The sequence below is a fragment of the Carcharodon carcharias genome (assembly GCF_017639515.1).
Source record: "Carcharodon carcharias isolate sCarCar2 chromosome 36 unlocalized genomic scaffold, sCarCar2.pri SUPER_36_unloc_1, whole genome shotgun sequence".
Lineage (NCBI taxonomy): Eukaryota > Metazoa > Chordata > Chondrichthyes > Lamniformes > Lamnidae > Carcharodon > Carcharodon carcharias.
The window spans coordinates 2,248,530-2,266,570 of NW_024470726.1; the positions used below are offsets into that span (position 1 = coordinate 2,248,530).

The following is an 18,041-nucleotide window of genomic DNA, read 5'->3' on the forward strand; positions in this document are numbered from 1 at the left end:
TGTTGAATCTGGAAGGCACTGCCTGAGAGTACGGTGGAGGTAGCTGTTGCCATGACTGAGGGAGTGCCACACTGTGAGTGAGTCGATCATGCAAGGAGTCAGCACAGGCACAATGGGCAGAATGGCCTCCCTCTGCCCTGTAACCATCCTGGCATTTCGGTGACCACTCCCCACCCCCAGGCCGTCGCTCTTTTACAAGCTTCATACCATGATACACCGAGAAATTACTGAGACTATAGAGAGAGAGAGCGAAAGTGAGCACATTAATGGCTTTAACATATTTGTCAGATTCCTGAAGCTCTTTACAAATGGAATCATCAGTTCCGGGAAAGATCTTTGCACTGATGTCTTGTCTGCAAAAAAAGAACACGTGTAAACGACGAACACAGGATTGGGAAACGTTTTGTTCAAATCGATTTTTTTTTAAATGTCTTTTTACATTTCTTAATAAACAAGCTTTGTGCCAAGCAGGGTTGCCAGTCCTAATGAGTCGTTTTGCCAAGGACATAAGTTACAGCAGCAACTTGCATCGATGTAGCACCTTTGTCAGAGAAAATCAGTCCCAAGGTGCTTCAGTGGGGTCTTAATGGAAAAAAATTCAACCCGGAGCCGCACCAGGAGATATTAGAATAGGTAACAGAGTGGGGTTCTAAGGAGCATCCGAAAAGAGAGAGAGAGAGAGGCAGAGAGGTTTAGGGAGGGCATTCCAGAGCTCAGGGCCCCCCCCAGGCAGCTGAAGGCACGGCTGCCAATCGTGGAGCGATGGGAATCGGGGGGGGTGCTGAAGAGGCCGGAATTGGAGGAGCGCAGAGATCTCGGAGTGTTATAGGGGCTGGAGGAGGTTACAGAGATTGGGAGGGGTGTAGGGGCTGGAGGAGGTTACAGAGATAGGGAGGGGTGTAGGGGCTGGAGGAGGTTACAGAGATAGGGAGGGGTGTAGGGGTTGGAGGAGGGTACAGAGATAGGGAGGGATGTAGGGGCTGAAGGAGGTTACAGAGATAGGGAGGGGTGTAGAGGTTGGAGGAGGATACAGAAATAGGGAGGGGGTGAGGGGCATGGAGGGATTAGATAACAAGGATGAGTGTTTTAAAATTGAGGCGCTGCTGGATCGGGAGCCACTAGGTCAGTGAGCAACCCAGGGGGAGAGGGTAATGGGTAAACAGGACTGGGTGTGAGACAGGATACAGAGGGGGCAGGGTGGGGCGGGGCTAACAGAGCTTTGGAACGAGTTGAAGATGACCGAGAGAGTGAAAGAACAGGGACAGCTTGTCCCAACGAACTGCCACACCTTACAATTGTGCACAACATCCAGGCGGCTAATCGAGAAGCAAAGAACAAAAATCCTGCTACCAATAATCAGGAAGAGTGTCTGGGAAATTCCTCCCTGAATGCGGAGCAATTCGGCAAACTGGGGGGGGGAGGGGGGTGGGGCGGGGAGTGTCAGTGACACCCACGGATTATTACTGAGATTACACATCTGACCCATTGCCCTCTTTAGATGTGTCATAGTGTCTTTCCTCTCAATGGATTGGCCCCTCACTCCAGCAATAACCAACTCCAGAGAGAGAGAGACTGATCTTTCATGGCTTCCACTAACCCATTTGCCTATGTACTGAGGGACTTTCGTTTTTTTTTACAAAAGTGAAATATAATAATTGTTAAAAATGTGAATAATAAAACAATTTGATGACATACTCGTTTCTCTAGTGTGTGCCTTTGGTTCCCGCTGTCGAGCGTCTTGAATCTTGATGGAGAGAGAGCCGTGTTGCTGAAGCTTTTCGTCTTGCACGCATCAGGACAAACACAAGAATGCCCAATTTCAAACTCACAACAATTTATACTACAGGAGAAAAGTGTGCCGATTGGTTGGCTAGTCCACTCTGATTGGCCGAGGCGTTGCTGTGGGGAAAGCAACGGGACACTACTGGTTCCCCAAGTGCTCTGGAATTCAACAACAAGGCACCAGGCTTGAACATATTCCTTTTGTGTACAGAGACTGTGTCCCTGTGTATGAATGTACCTCGTTTCTCGGAAGTGAGCCATGTTACAAGCTCGACTAATTAGCTTAAGTTAGTGTCGCTATTAGCACATTCAGGATTGTTCAGCAAGTTGTTCATATGTTGGGATCCACTCTCTGCAAACAAAAGGAATATGTTCAGGCCTTCATCTTCCTCCTCTGGTTCTTTTGCCGATTTTGTTCAATCTGTGTCCCCAATGGTTACCCACCCTCCTGCCAATGGAGACAGTTTCTCCCTATTTACTCTATCGGAACCCCCCTTAATGGTTTTGAACGCCTAGATTAAATCTCCCCCTTAACCTTCCCTGCTCCAAGGAGAACAATCCCAGCTTCTCTGTCATTTCTTTTCACCAAGACAAATTGTAACACTAATGTCGCCCTGGCTGAAGGCACTAACCCAGCACAGACCATGGTTGGAAATCCTGTGTACAGATGAAGCAGGTCAGAGGCTAGGAATCTTGTGGCGAATTACTCACCTCTTGACTCCTCCAAAGCCTGTCCACCATCTAGCAGGCACGAGTCAGGAGTGTGATGGAATACTCTCCACCTACCTGGATGAGTGTGGCTCCAACAACACTCAAGGAGCTCGACACCATCCAGGGCAAAGCAGCCCCGCTTGATCGGCACCCCATCCACAAACATTCGCTCCCTCCACCACCGACGCACAGTAGCAGCAGTGTGTGTACCATCTACAAGATGCACTGCAGCAACTCACCAAGGCTCCTTCGACAGCGCCGCCCAAACCTGTGAACTGTAGCATCTAGAAGGACAAGGGCAGCAGACACATGGGGAACACCACTACCTGCAAGTTCCCCTCCGAGCCGCTCACCATCCTGACTTGGGAATATATTGGCCATTCCTTCACTGTCGCTGGGTCAAAATCCTGGAACTCCCTCCCTAAACAGCACGGTGGGTGTACCCACACCACAGGGACTGCAGCGGCTCAAGAAGGCGGCTCACCCCTACCACCTTCTCAAGGGGGCAATTAGGGATATGGCAAATCTCCCCAAATATGTTGGCACTCATCAGGTCGAAGCATCTTTGTTGGCTCGGGTAGATTGGCAGGAAGGAAGATGAATGTATTCCCAAGGTTTCCTGTACGGCGAGGTGACTGGAGCCTGAAGACCAGGACGCCGAGAGCTCCACTTCACAGATGCTTGTGAGCTTGACATGGAGGCTCTAAACTTTGATTCTCAAGCCTGGGAGGCCCTAGCCGATGGTAGGGGAAAATGGTGACCTCACCTGTGGGTGGGCGGGCAGGCAGTGCGTCACCACGACGATCAGTGCCTACAGCGGCTTGGCAACAAGCTTCGGGGGGGGGGAGGGGGACGCTTGACGGGGCGGGTGCTGTTAGGATGGACCAGGGGGCACAGTTTCAACATAGTTCGTTGAGCAGGAATTCCTTCTCTCAGAGGGTCGTCAGTCTGTGGAATTCTCTCCCCCGGAGAGCACTGGAGGCTGGGGACATTGAGCATATTCAAAGGCTGAGTTGAACGGATTTTTGATCGACAAGGAAGTCGAGTGTTGTGGTGCGGGGGGGAGGGGGGGGGGCAGGAAAGTGGGTTTGAGACCACGCTTGGATCAGTCATGAGCTTATCAAATGCCGGAGCAGGCTCGAGGGGCCCAGTGGCCTCCTCCCGTGTCCGGGAGTGCGTTATCCTCCCCTTAAAACAGGAGGAGGGACAGTCGGGCGGCACAGGGTAAATAAGGTGTGGAAGGAATATGTAGTTGGGGGGGCAATCAGGGTGGTGGGGGGCAATGCGCACCGGTCGCTTAGTCAGGGTCCTGACAACCATCAGGGGGTAATATGAAGAAGTTGGCACTGATGAGGGTCTATTGTGGCAGTGGAAAACAAAGAAAGGTGAAGGCTTTGGTGATTTAAGGGTGTTGTTATGACCCCCATTGAGACCAATAGCCTAAATCTTAGAACGACCCCCCAATGGAAGAAACCGATAAGAGTTGGGCCTCATGGATTTACTGGCAGTCCCTTTAGCACAACGTGCAGTTGCAAGAGTCCTTCAAAACTGTCTTCCTCAGATAGAGTTCAATTCCTTCAATTCCCTTTTTTTATTGTCAGATCTGGTGACCAAGTTGCCTCTGACAGCAGCTTTACTCCATTCGAGTTCCACAGATATGGTCATCACCAAAAGGTTACATTTCTGCAGAATCCCCTTAGCTCCACTCATGACAATCCTGATGGTGTGGATTCCCCAGAATCACCTTCATCCAACTACCCTGTATTCTATTCTCTGATCAATCAGGCCCTGTAAATATCTGAAGCTGCAGCAGTAAATTTATTTCAGCAGCCCTGCTGCTAAATTCAGGTCTCCTCCTCTTCTGCTGTCACGTACCCTCTCCTCAGCTGCTGCCGAAATCTGATCGTTGACATTTTCCTTTTGGTTTCAATCAGTTTCAGTTTCCCTTGCAGCCTGAGGTAGTGATCTGATTTCCCAGAAATCTGGTGTCACAGCCAGGAACCTGAAGTCACAAGTTTCTTTTCTTTCCCTCCGAAGGAACTGAAATATTAGTTTAAAAGCAAAATACTGTGGATGTTGGGAATCTGAAACAAAAACTGAAAGTGCTGGAAAAACTCAGCAGGTCTAACAGCATCTGTGGAGATAGAAACAGAGTTGATATTTCGAGTCTATATGACCCTTCTTCAGAGCTGAAGAGAAGTGGAGATGTGACGAAATTTATACTTATCTTCCTCCAAAGAAAGGTATGGCTATAGGTACCCACATGGGTCCCAGTTATGCCTGTCTATGGGGTACGTGGAACATTCCTTGTTCCAGTCCTACTCAGGCCCCCTCCCACAACTCTTCGATACATCGATGACTGTTTTGGTGCCACTTCATGCTGTAGTCTGGACCTGGAAAAATTTATCAATTTTGCTTCCAATGTCCACCCCTCTATCACCTTCATATGGTCCATCTCAGACACTTCCCTTCCCTTCCTTCACCTCTCTGTCTCCATTTCTGGTGATAGACTGTCTACCAATATTCATTATAAACCCACAGCTAGCTTGACTACAGCTTCTCACACCTTGACTCCTGTAAGGAATCCATCCCATTATCTCAGTTTCTTCGCCTCCATCGCATCTGTTCTGATGATGCCACTTTCCAAAACAGCGCTTATGACATGTATTCCTTCTTCCCTAACCGAGGTTTCCCCTCCCATGGTGGTTGACAGGACTCTCAACCGTGTCTGACCCATCTCCTGCGCCGCTCCCCTCACACCTTCCCCTCTCTCCCAGAACCATGATAGGGTCCCCCCTTGTCCTCACTTATCACCCCACCAGCCTCCATTTTCAAAGGATCATCCTCCGCCATTTCAGCCAACTCCAGCATGATGCCACCACCAACACATCTTCCCTTCACACCCCCAGCGGCATTCCGCAGGGATCGTTCCCGCCGGGACACCCTGGTCCACTCCTCCATCACCCCCAACGCCTCATCCCCTTCCAAAAGCACTTTCCCATGCAATCGCAGAAGGTGCAACCTTTACCCCCTCCCTCCTCACTGTCCAAGGGCCCAAACACTCCTTTCAGGTGAAGCAGCGCTTCACTTGCACCTCCTTCAATTTGGTTGATTGCATCCACCGCTCCCAATGTGCTGTCCTGTACATTGGGGAAATGAAACGCAGACTGTGTGACCGCTTTGAGGAACACCTCCGGTCTATCCACAAGCATGACCCAGACCTCCCTGTCGATTGCCATTTCAAACACTCCACCCTGCTCTCTTTCCCACTTGTCCATCCTTGGCCTGCAGCAACGTTCCAGTGAAACCCACCGCAAACTGGAGGAACAGCACCTCATCTTCCGATTAGGCACCTTACAGCCTTCTGAACTTAGCATTGCGTTCAAGAACTTCGGACCATGAACACTCTCCTCCATCCTCAAACCCTTTTTAAAAATCCCCTTTTTCCCCACTTCATTTTTATTTATTATTCACTTATTTTTATTCATTTACCTGTGATTTTATCCACCCTTCTATCCCATTATCCATCCTTTCTTTCCCCCACCCCATCCCCTACCAGGGCCACTTATTACTTATTCCATGTTGTTCTTTCCCGCAATGCTACCCTCGTCCTGCTATTATCACATTCTGCTTTCTTACCTTTATGCCACTATCAGCACCTCTTTTAGCATGAACCGTTACCATTAATACCCCCTTTGTTCTTTAGTTCATGACATCTTTGTCAATCCCTCCTTAGCCCCCAACAATCGCTGGCCTTCCAGTCCAAATTTCATCACATTTCCACTTCTCTTTGCAGCTCTGAAGAAGGGTCACACTAGACTCAAAATGTTGACCATGTTTCCCTCTCTCCCTCCACAGATGCTGCCGGACCCGCGGAGTTTTTTTTCCAAGCACTTTTGGGCTTTTGTTTCTGAAATTAAGTTTCTCTTTCAGTCTCAAACATTCGACAAGCAATCTAGGCAAGACAACGCATGATTTCTTCACTCTTCCTGCCCACCCCACCCCACCCCAACCTACCCTGCCCTACCCCACTCTACCCCGCCCTGCTCCACTCCACCCTACCCCACCCCGCCCTACCCCACTCCACTCCACCCTACCCCACCCCGCCCTACCCCACTCCACTCCACCCTACCCCGCCCTACCCCACTCCACCCCACCCTACCCCACCCCACCCTGCCCTACCCCACTCTACCCCGCCCTGCTCCACTCCACCCTACCCCACCCCACCCCACCCTGCCCTACCCCACTCTACCCCGCCCTGCTCCACTCCACCCTACCCCACCCCGCCCTACCCCACTCCACCCCACCCTACCCCACCCTGCCCTAACCCACTCTACCCCGCCCTGCTCCACTCCACCCTACCCCACCCCGCCCTACCCCACTCCACCCCACCCTGCCCTACCCCACTCTACCCCGCCCTGCTCCACTCCACCCAACCCCGCCCTACCCCACTCCACCCCACCCTACCCCACCCTGCCCTACCCCACTCTACCCCGCCCTGCTCCACTCCACCCTACCCCACCCCGCCCTACCCCACTCCACCCCACCCTGCCCTACCCCACTCTACCCCGCCCTGCTCCACTCCACCCTACCCCACCCCGCCCTACCCCACTCCACCCCACCCTACCCCACCCTGCCCTACCCCACTCTACCCCGCCCTGCTCCACTCCACCCTACCCCGCCCTACCCCACTCCACCCCACCCTACCCCACCCCACCCTGCCCTACCCCACTCTACCCCGCCCTGCTCCACTCCACCCTACCCCACCCCGCCCTACCCCACTCCACCCCACCCTACCCCACCCCGCCCTACCCCACTCCACCCCACCCTGCTCCACTCCACCCTACCCCACCCCGCCCTACCCCACTCCACCCCACCCTGCCCTACCCCACTCTACCCCGCCCTGCTCCACTCCACCCTACCCCACCCCGCCCTACCCCACTCCACCCCACCCTACCCCACCCTGCCCTACGCCACTCTACCCCGCCCTGCTCCACTCCCCTACCCCGCCCTACCCCACTCCACCCCACCCTACCCCACCCTGCCCTACCCCACTCTACCCCGCCCTACCCCACTCCACCCTACCCCACCCCGCCCTACCCCACTCCACCCCACCCTACCCCACTCTACCCCGCCCTGCTCCACTCCACCCTACCCCACCCCGCCCTACCCCACTCCACTCCACCCTACCCCACCCCGCCCTACCCCACTCCACTCCACCCTACCCCGCCCTACCCCACCCTACCCCACCCCACCCTGCCCTACCCCACTCTACCCCGCCCTGCTCCACTCCACCCTACCCCACCCCACCCTGCCCTACCCCACTCTACCCCGCCCTGCTCCACTCCACCCTACCCCACCCCGCCCTACCCCACTCCACCCCACCCTACCCCACCCTGCCCTACCCCACTCTACCCCGCCCTGCTCCACTCCACCCTACCCCACCCCGCCCTACCCCACTCCACCCCACCCTACCCCACCCTGCCCTACCCCACTCTACCCCGCCCTGCTCCACTCCACCCTACCCCGCCCTACCCCACTCCACCCCACCCTGCCCTACCCCACTCTACCCCGCCCTGCTCCACTCCACCCTACCCCACCCCGCCCTACCCCACCCCACCCTACCCCACTCCACCCCACCCTGCCCTACCCCACTCTACCCCGCCCTGCTCCACTCCACCCTACCCCACCCCGCCCTACCCCACTCCACCCCACCCTACCCCACCCTGCCCTACCCCACTCTACCCCGCCCTGCTCCACTCCACCCTACCCCGCCCTACCCCACTCCACCCCACCCTACCCCACCCCACCCTGCCCTACCCCACTCTACCCCGCCCTGCTCCACTCCACCCTACCCCACCCCGCCCTACCCCACTCCACCCCACCCTACCCCACCCCGCCCTACCCCACTCCACCCCACCCTGCCCTACCCCACTCCACCCCACCCTACCCCACCCTGCCCTACCCCACTCTACCCCGCCCTGCTCCACCCCACCCTACCCCACCCCACCCTGCCCTACCCCACTCTACCCCGCCCTGCTCCACTCCACCCTACCCCACCCCGCTCCACCCCGCCCTACCCCACTCCACCCCACCCTACCCCACCCCACCCTGCCCTACCCCACTCTAGCCCGCCCTGCTCCACTCCACCCTACCCCACCCCGCCCTACCCCACTCCACCCCACCCCACCCCACCCTGCCCTACCCCACTCTACCCCGCCCTGCTCCACTCCACCCTACCCCACCCCGCCCTACCCCACTCCACCCCACCCTACCCCACCCCACCCTGCCCTACCCCACTCTACCCCGCCCTGCTCCACTCCACCCTACCCCACCCCGCCCTACCCCACCCCGCCCTACCCCACTCCACTCCACCCTACCCCACCCCGCTCCACCCCGCCCTACCCCACTCCACCCCACCCTACCCCACCCCACCCTGCCCTACCCCACTCTACCCCGCCCTGCTCCACTCCACCCTACCCCACCCCGCCCTACCCCACTCCACCCCACCCTGCCCTACCCCACTCTACCCCGCCCTGCTCCACTCCACCCTACCCCACCCCGCCCTACCCCACCCCACCCTGCCCTACCCCACTCTACCCCACCCTGCTCCACTCCACCCTACCCCGCCCTACCCCACTCCACCCCACCCTACCCCACCCCACCCTGCCCTACCCCACTCTACCCCGCCCTGCTCCACTCCACCCTACCCCGCCCTACCCCACTCCACCCCACCCTACCCCACCCTGCCCTACCCCACTCTACCCCGCCCTGCTCCACTCCACCCTACCCCACCCCGCCCTACCCCACTCCACTCCACCCCGCTCCACCCCGCCCCACCCCGCCCTACCCCACTCCACCCCACCCTACCCCACCCCGCCCTACCCCACTCTACCCCGCCCTGCTCCACTCCACCCTACCCCGCCCTACCCCACTCCACCCCACCCTACCCCACCCCACCCTGCCCTACCCAACTCTACCCCGCCCTGCTCCACTCCACCCTACCCCGCCCTACCCCACTCCACCCCACCCTACCCCACCCCGCCCTACCCCACTCCACCCCACCCTACCCCACCCCGCCCTACCCCACTCTACCCCGCCCTGCTCCACTCCACCCTACCCCACCCCGCCCTACCCCACTCCACCCCACCCTACCCCACCCCGCCCTACCCCACTCCACCCCACCCCGCCCCACCCCACCCCACCCCACCCTACCCCACCCCGCCCTACCCCACTCCACCCCACCCCGCCCTACCCCACTCCACCCCACCCCGCCCTACCCCACCCCACCCTGCCCTACCCCGCCCTACCCCACCCTACTCCACTCCACCCTGGTCCCACAAACTGTGGATTTCATCCCAGTTGGCATGGGGGTTGGATGGAGGGAAAGGATGGGCTGGGGGAGGGGTTGGTGGGGAGAGAGGGGAAAAGGGGGCCAAATGCACATGCGCAGTGGCAGGGAAGGAACGTGCACATGCGCTGTGTGTGTGTGTTTGTGTGTGTGTCGGGAGGTGGTGGGGGGGAAGCTGGGAGGCTCCGGCACACGCGCACTGTATTTGGGGGGAATTCAGCACATGCGCACTATGTGAGGAGGATTTAACACATGCGCATCGGCGGCCGAGTCTTGACACATGCGCAGTGGAGACAGGCCCCCCGCACATGCGCACTAGTGGCAGTCTCAGGCTGCGAGTTAAAAAAAAAGCAGAAAAGGAATCGGCGGCGATGGCGATGGGGAGCTGAGGGCAGCGGGATGTCCCTTCAGGTTCTTCATTCAAAACAAAAACTACTCCTCCCCAAAAAAAACGGAAAGGTCGGTCGAATCGTTTACCGTCAAGACTCCCTGCTCGGGGACTAAAGAACAACCTTTGTGCGGGTTTTAAAACCAGCGAGCCGAGCGACAACCAAACTTGACTGCACCCGGCGGAAGTCCCACCCACCGCTCGCCTTCCCCCTTCGTCCATTGGTCCCCGTCGGCTGGATGCCGACCACCGTCCCACCGCTGATTGGACAGACAGGCTGCCTGTCGCTTTGATTGACGTATTTGAGGTGTTAAGTTAGGTTGCGCAGAGGGGGAAGTTTGTGTTGAGGGGAAGTGGGGCTGGATGCAGCCTGAGCCTGAGCCTGCTAGAGACCTGGAGAGGGGATATAACCTGTTAAACAGTAAAACAGCAACCTGAATACCCGGAGAGGTGACTTAACCTGTTAAATAGCAACCTGAATACCCGGAGAGGTGACTTAACCTGTTAAATAGCAACCTGAATACCCGGAGAGGTGACTTAACCTGTTAAATAGCAACCTGAATATCTGGAGCGGGGGTTTAACCTGTTATATAGCAACCTGAATACCTGGAGAGGGGGTTTAACCTGTTATATAGCAATCTGAATACCTGGAGCGGGGGTTTAACCTGTTAAATAGCAACCTGACCCTGCTGGACTCCTGAATACCTGGACAGGGGGCTTCAACTTTCCAAATAACACCCTGAACACCTTCAGTGCAAAGGGAGCAGCAACAACAGGCTCTGAAGCTGAACATTTGTGGACACCTTTCGTTGGAATTTTAACATTTCACCATCCCTCTCCTTTGCACTCTTGAGGAAATTTAAAGAGACTCCTCCACTCCTGGTTTCAACTTACACTCCTCTCCACAAACAGTGAGTAGGAATCCTGTTTTCTTAGTCCTTAAAGCTATTGACAGTGTGCATGTTACTATTATATGTTAATATAAACAATCATATGTTTAAGAAACATACTGGTAAATTTCCAATTGCTGGGCACCGTGAACTGCGCAATTAGATGTTTTATCTGGCTGGGAAGTACAACAGGATGCAAGGAGTAATGTTTTCTGTCCATGAAAATTGCAAAGTCTGAAATTACTGTGACTGGGCAGAGTCTGCCCAGAGGCAGCTTTGATGGTTGCTTTGTACGTCTATGGCTCCAGATGAGGAGGTGGGAAGCAGGAAATGCTTGTGTTCCTTTTATTCTGGTGCGACGAGGTGTACTTGCTGAAGCGTAACTTGTTGGGCTTTGGGTGGAAAAGCTCTCGCGTGCCACACCTTCGGAGGAAGACTTGGGGGACGTAAAAAAGCACATCGCTCAGAAATGTACCAAACCACTTCACGGCACTGTTGTCGCAAAGGGTGACCTCAGTTGTGCACAGCAAGATCCCACTGAGATGGAACGACCAGCTAACATGGTTTTTGAGGGTGGTGGGGCTCGGGGGAGTTGAGAGGGCCAGGAGGCTGGGAGAACACGTCCAACAACGCAGCAGCCCTCCTTCCTCGAACGCACGGTAGCTTAAAGGCCACTGAAGCTGGACTTGGTTGGTTTCGTGCTGGTGTATCCCGTGTGAGTGGTGTCACAGTGCCTTCGGGGAGTCCGAATCCCCATCTGGGTCTCACGCCTGGAGCTATGGATAGGGATGGTGGAGGCTCCAACTTTTCTCTCCGTCACGTGGCTGACCAGGAACCCCTCCCACTCTTACCGCCCGCCATTGGCTTGTGTTTGGAAGGGTTTGCAGGTTGGTACTCAACCTGTTTGGCCGCGTTACAAACGTGCCTTCCTCGGCCATCGAGTCCTGGGGTGGGAATCGACCCGGAGCTTCTGGCTCAGAGGCAGGGACGCTACCACACTGCGCCACAAGACCTCCCCCTGTGTAACTAGAATATGTTGAAACAGGAATGAAATCAGTTGCTGAAAAGTGAGGGCATATTGTGATATGGAGGGCAGGGGGTGTGGATGGGGCAGAGGCATAGAGCTGGTTGAAAGTTATGGTGGAGAAAAACAGAGAGACTTGGCGTCCTCTGGCACAGCAGGAGGCCATTTGGCCCATCGTGCCTGTGCTGGCTCTGCGGTGGAGCTACTCCCACCCACCCCGATCTCGCCCATGAATGCTTCCCAATATTAATGCATTCTCCTTTTGAAAGTTCCTGTTGAAACTGTTTTTACTGCCCTTGGAGGCAGCGCCTTCCAGGTCGTAATAAAAAGTTAATCCTCATCTTTGCTGGCAATTTTGCTTTCTCTCTCTCTCTCTCTCTCCTTCTCTCTCTCTCTCTCTCTCTCTCTCTCTCTCTCTCTCTCTCTCTCTCTCTCTCTCTCCCTCTTTCCCCCACCCCCCCCCCCCCACCTGATCCTGAATTCTTAAATTTGTGCTTCCGAAAGCCTTGCCCTTTGTATCCTGGTCTCCTTGGAGTTACCTGGAAGGAAAGAGAAACCAAAAGATAACAGGGCCAGTTTGGGGGTGTTTGCTGAGGTTAAAGTCTGCACAGGGGTTGGGGAGCAGCATCCTGCAGCTTTGATTGCTCAGCTCTGGGGCTAGTTACAAGCAGGGTGGGCTGCAGGCCTTAAACCAACATTGGGATTGGAACGTTTCAATCTGCTTCCTCATCCACCCTCCTCCCGATCTCTGTAACCCCCTCCAGCCCCTACATCCCTATCTCTGCGACCTCCTCCATGCCCTTCACCGCTCCCTATCTCTGGAACCTACTCCAGCCCTTACACCCCTCCCTATCTCTGTAACCTCCTCCAGCCCCTACACCCCTCCCTATCTCTGTAACTTCCTCCAGATCCTACACCCCTCCCTATCTCTGTAACCTTCTCCAGCCACTACACTCTTCCCTATCTCTGGAACCTCCTTCAGCCCCTACACCCCTCCCCATCTCTGTAACCTACTCCAGCCCCAACACCCCTCCCTATCTCTGTAACCCCCTCCAGCCCTACACCCCTCCCTATCTCTGTAACCCCCTCCAGCCCTACACCCCTCCCTATCTCTGTAACCCCCTCCAGCCCCTACAATCCTCCCTATCTCTGTAACCCCCTCCAGCCCCTACAATCCTCCCTATCTCTGTAACCCCCTCCAGCCCCTACAACCCTCCCTATCTCTGTAACCTCCTCCAGCCCATACACCCCTCCCGATCTCTGTAACCTCCTCCAGCCCCTACAATCCTCCCTATCTCTGTAACCCCCTCCAGCCCCTACACCCCTCCCTATCTCTGTAACCTCTCTCAATTTCCATCGCTGCACCATTGGCGGCTGTGCCTTCAGCTGCCTTGGCCCTAAGCTCTGGAATTCTCTCTGCCACCCCCCATAATCTCCGCCCCTCCCTCTCACTCTCACTCTCTCTCTCTTCCTTCAAGATGCTCCTTAAAACCCTCTTCTTTGACCGAACTTTTGGTCACCTGTTCCTGATGTCTCCTTCCATGGCCTTCGGGCCGAGCTTTTGTGTAACTACACTCCTGTGAAGCACCTTGGGGCATCTTGAAGATGCTACACGATTGCAGGTTGTTGTTGGTGACATCTCACCCAGCATCACCAACAATGCAGCACCTCCTCTGTACCACCAGGTAATGGCAGCCTAGATTTGTTGGCCTGAGTTGGAGCCAGGAGTCTGACCCGTAGTACTCTGACCCATGAGGCAGGGGCGCTCCCAACAGAGCCAAGCTGACAGGGCAGTATACGTACTAACCAATCCAGCGGGGGTTTTTAAGCATGCACTTCTTTTTTGGTAATGGTCACATGTTAATTTGACGGGGCTTGGCCAGCCTTCAGGAGGGTCGTTCCATTGTTAGATGTGAGGGGGGCGGGGTGTGGAGGAGGGGGTGGCGGAAAGAGTGGGGTGGTGGGGACGAAAGGAAGCGATCTGCCCCAAACACGTGCAAATGTAGGGCAGCTATAATTCATTGAGCTCATGGTCAACGGGCATAATTAGCTCAACTTCTGCAGCGTCTTACCATGTAACCTGGACTCCTCAATGACTCTGTCAGTCCCTCATTGTTATTCCCAGTGTTCTCCATAATACTGACTGTGAACATGTAGGGAGGCGGTGGTGTTGTCAGTGACCCAGGGTAATGCCCTGGGGACCCGGGTTCAAATCCCACTGTGGCAGGTGCTGAAATTTGAATTCAATAAAGATTTGGAGTTATAAGTCTGGTGAAACCCACTGCCGATTGCCATTAAAAACCCATCTAGTTTGGGGAAGGAGATCTGCTGCCCTTCCCTGGTCTGGCCTACGTGTGATGGCAATGCGGTTGACTCTTAAATGCCCTCTGAAGGAGGACAGTGAGGGTTGGGCAATAAATGCCGGCCTAGCCAGCGATGCCCACACCCCGTGAACAAATGATTTGAAAAAACAGAGCCCCCCACCCCATTCGCAGGAATCCCACATTTTTGGCCAGTCGCTGTGGTGATGGAGGGAAGCCATTTTGTATCACTCGTCCCCCGAGGTGTGTCATCCCACCTGTGCCCTGCGGGGTGACAGTGTGGAGGGGCACAGGAGGAGGCCGTTTGGCCCATTGTGTGTGTGTGCTGGCCCAGCAGTAACAACCCAGCCTAATCCCACTTTGCAGCTCCTGCTCCCTAGCCCTGGAGGTTACGCAAAGCGCATATCCCAAATGTTTCTTTCAATGTGACGAGGGTTTTCTGCCTCCACCGTCCTTTCAAGTGGCGGGTTCCTGATCCCTACCACCCTCTGGATGAAAACAATTCCCCTCAAATCCTTACGAAACCTTCTGTTGCGCCCTCCCGAACCAAGGGCAGTCCTTGTTCACTCCGTCCGGTCCAGTTAGTCGCTGGTGGGTGAGTCACCTTTCTTAAATACAAGGATGGCTTGCCCGGCCATTTCAGAGGGGCAGTTAAGAGTCACGTGGCTGCGGGTCTGCAGTCACATGTAGGCCAGACCGGGTAAGGATGGCAGATTTCCCTCCCTAAAGGGGCATTAATGAACCCGATGAGTTTTTGCCACAATCGATGATAGTTTCGTGGTTTACCGAGGCTAGCTTTATATCCCAGATTTATTCGTTGACGGAATTTGAATTCCTCCAGCTGCCATGGTGGGATTTGAACACATGACTCAGGTTTAGCCCAGGCATCTGGATTGCTAGTTCAGTGACAGAACCACTAGGCCACCATGCCACGCATGGTTTGCAGATTATTCAACTGCGAGATGGTCTCAATGGTAAGCCTGATTCTGTCAGCACTTGAACTCCTCCGCAGGGAGTGAGCAGTAGCTGCCATTTTGTCCAGTGGCTCTCCGCCTACTGCACAGCAGCAACTCAAACCCATCAAGTCCTCCTATTTTGAGAAGATCTTAGGGTTAGGAAGATGGAAAGGGAGAGGAATAGGACTGGAGGAAGTGAGCTGCTGAGAGCAGTGACAGTGATCAGGAAAGCTTTATCTATTCCAGAGAGTTCAGCACAAGGATACACACTCCCACAGCATTACTGTGGCAGCGCCGCGCTGTTGGAGGGTCGGTGCTGAGGGAGCGCCGCGCTGTTGGAGGGTTGGTGCTGAGCGAGCGCCGCGCTGTGGGAGGGTCAGTGCTGAGGGAGCGCCGCGCTGTGGGAGGGTCAGTGCTGAGGGAGCGCCGCGCTGTGGGAGGGTCAGTGCTGAGGGAGCGCCGCGCTGTCGGAGGGTCAGTGCTGAGGGAGCGCCGCCTTGTCGGAGGGACCATCTTTTGGATTAGACTTCAACCAGAAGCCCCAACTACCTTCTCAGGTGGACTGCAAAGACCTCATGGCCTCTATTGGAAAATAGCACTGGGGGAAGGGGTGGTTATTGTGTTGCGAGTGTTCACCCCGTTATCCTGAGATAACATTTATCCCTCAACCAAACAAAGCTGAGAGAACGAGCTGCTCTAGGGCTGGTCATTATCCGCTTGCTGTTTATGGGAGCTTGCTATGTGCAAATTAGCTGCCGCGTTCCCTACATTCCAAAAGTGACCGCACTTTCGGGAGGTGGGGGGGGGGGTGAAGAAAAGGTACCTCATTGGCTGTGAAGCGCTTTGCGACGTCCTGAGGTGGTGAAAGGCGCTAGAGAAATGCAAGACTGGTTGGACTGTGTAGGGGTGTTTTGGGTTTGGAGGGGGTGAGGGGGGAGGGGTGGTGGTGGGTGGGGTAGGGGATGGGATGGAAGATCTGAACAAGAGCACTCCCGATTGGGGTTTGGGTTGAAGGAGCTTACCGAGATGGGGCAAGATTGTGGAGGCACGGCTGGACAGGGCTGGTGCTGGTGCTGGTGCCGGTGGGGGTGGGGGGGGGGGGGGGGTTGTTGGTATGCTCACTGAGTGGTCAGGGCTGCCCAACAATGGAGCCTCTGATCCAGAAAGTGCGTCAGGACTTCGGAAGGCACAATGCAGGTGTTGTTCAAAGCAACGCCCACCATTCTTGTCAGGCACACGATGCAGCAGAGTGTCCATTGTTTGTCTCACTTTGCAATCGGTGATGAACTTTCCAGAAGGAGAGAGAGGGGGGTGTTGAGGGTGGGGGGAGGTGGTGTGTGTGTGTGTGTGTGTGTGTGTGGGAGCAGCTGGCTATTGTCAGCAGGTGCTGACGTTGAAGTATTAACAGGCTGTCGGAGGAGGAAATAAAAACGCAGCAGGGCCAAGACACTAATACTGGCAAACCAGCTTCGTGAGCTATCATCTGCTTCACATCAGAACTGTCGCACCGTTAATACCCATGCCTGCCGCTGCCTGGATTTAATAACACAGCCCAAACGCCTGGAGTTCCTTTCCACAGTTGGTGAACACAGCAATGTGGGGAATTAGGAGCAGGTCCCTCGTCCCCTCGAGCCCCGCTCCGGCATTCAACGTGACCTCGACTCCACTCCACCCCCCCCCCTCCCCCACCCCACTGTGCCCCCACAAAGTCTCCTCTCGGTCTCGGGTCTCGATCTCGGAATCTGCCCGATGGCTGAGCACTGGTAGCTCTCTCGGGGTGGGGGGGTGGTGGGGGGTAGAGAATTCCAAAGGTTCACCCACCCTCACAAGTGAAAGAATTCCTCCGCTGCCCCAGTCCGAAGGGACATGACAACTCGGATCTCAGCAGCCCACCGCTGTGCCGCAAGTAAATCCGGCCTGGCGAACGCCCCTGTGAAAAGCCTCACGACGTTTTGCAGTGCCGTATAAATGCAGGTTGTTGTAACCTAACACAGGGCTTGCTGCCTGACTGGGTTTGGCCTCCCAGACACACTTACCCTCTGCCTGGGCTTTCTTTTGTCAGACAGTAAGAGGTGGGTGAGGTGATGACAGTTTTCACAGGGAGGAGGAGGTCATTCAGCCCTTCCAGCCTGTTCCGTCATTCATTCAGATCACGGCTAATCTGTATCTTAACTCCATGTGCGTGCGTGCGTGCGTGCGTGCGTGCGTGTAAATCTCCATTTGTTGTCTCCTCAGGAACCCCTCACTTTGACCAATAATTTGGCCATCTACTCAAAAAGGTGTTAAGATAACAATTAGGAGCAGGAGTACGCCGCTCGGCCCCTCGAACCTGCTCTGCCATTCGATACGACCATGGCTGATCTGATTGTGGGCTGAATGCCACGTCCCCTTCTGCCCCCATGACTGGCTGGTGGATCACAAATCAGTCTGACTTACTACCTTAATAACAATAGCTTAGTATCTCGAAGCTGAATCCTGCTCCTGTAGCTTGGGGCAGTGTACTATGTTCAAGATGCTTTATAAATGTGCCTTACGTTGTTGTGGGGCGAGCAAGACTGAACTGTGTTGTGTAAGCAAAGACGAACTGGGGACTGGTAAATTTGTGCAATTATTTCTGC

General features: G+C 55.4%; 1 protein-coding gene across 1 annotated transcript in view; it reads left to right on the forward strand.

The window, feature by feature from the left end:
• Window positions 1–10,183: 10,183 nt before the first annotated feature.
• pi4kb (phosphatidylinositol 4-kinase, catalytic, beta) overlaps window positions 10,184–18,041 on the forward strand; it is a 68,463-nt gene continuing 60,605 nt past the window's right edge. Inside the window, exon 1 of the mRNA XM_041181561.1 lies at window positions 10,184–11,143. The gene's annotated coding sequence lies outside the window, so the exon portion shown is untranslated. The remainder of the gene's footprint in view (window positions 11,144–18,041) is intronic.